This window comes from Octodon degus, unplaced genomic scaffold, assembly GCF_000260255.1.
Source record: "Octodon degus isolate 3935 unplaced genomic scaffold, OctDeg1.0 scaffold00323, whole genome shotgun sequence".
NCBI classification, from domain to species: domain Eukaryota; kingdom Metazoa; phylum Chordata; class Mammalia; order Rodentia; family Octodontidae; genus Octodon; species Octodon degus.
In genome coordinates, this window is record NW_004524899.1 from 389149 (window position 1) to 390205 (window position 1057).

A 1057-nucleotide genomic window follows, 5' to 3' on the forward strand; every position below is an offset into this window, starting at 1 on the left:
GAACCGGGGATCAAACCTAGGTCCTTGTGCTTGCCAGGCAGGCACTTATACTGCTCGGAGCTATCTCCTGGTCCCTTGCTTCTTGATCCATTCTGCCAGTCTTTTTTTTTTCCCATAATTTTATTGAGAAATAAATAGCAATGAGACAGTTTCAAATCAAATTGGTAGGACAGTTCCAATAATTAACACATTGCATACAGTGTTCCTAGTGGTTATTTGTTGTGCAAGATGCAGACATGATATCCTATTTACAAATACTATTAGAACAAATCCCTCTATTCCTTGAATTAAGAAAATGTAGCTATATATCTATTCTAACCATTTTGAATACACAGATACAAAATGGTCATTCATCTGTATCCCTTTTTTTGTTTAATTCCATCATTTAAATATTACAAGTGTGTGAACTCAGCAAAATATAAGTCTGTCTTTTTGTTAGTAATTTGAGACCATTAACATTGATGGTTATAACTGATATGTATTCACTTATCTTGTCTTGTTATTTTTCTGCTGTTGGCTCCCTGTGTTTGTTTGCCTTGCCTCATGGATTCGTTCAGTTGAAGTTCATGGAGTGTAGCCTTTATTATCTCTCTATAGAGAACATTTTCCGAAACATTTTGGAGGGCTGGTTTGGTGGTCATAAATTTCCTTAGGTGTTCTTTGTCATTAAAGTATCTTATTTTGCCATCAGTTTTGAAGTACACATCAGTCTGGGTTGGAGGCTGTTTTCCTTTAGAACTTGAACTACTTTGCTCCAAGCTCTCCTTGACTTGAAGATCTGTGCTGAGAAAAATAGCTGTGATTCTGATGGGCTTGTCTTTATAGGAGATTTGTTTTTCTCCCTAATAGCTTTTAATATTTTATTCTTGTATCAAAATTGATGGTCTTTTCTTTCTTTCTTCCTTTCTTTCTTTTCTTTTTTGATCATGGCCAATTTAAATTCTGTGTGCCGGGGCTGGTGAGATGGCTCAGTGGTCTAAAGCACCTACTTAGTACAAGTTTAGCAAAGCACAGGGACCGCGGTTCAATCCCCCAGCCCCACATGCCAGCCAGCCCC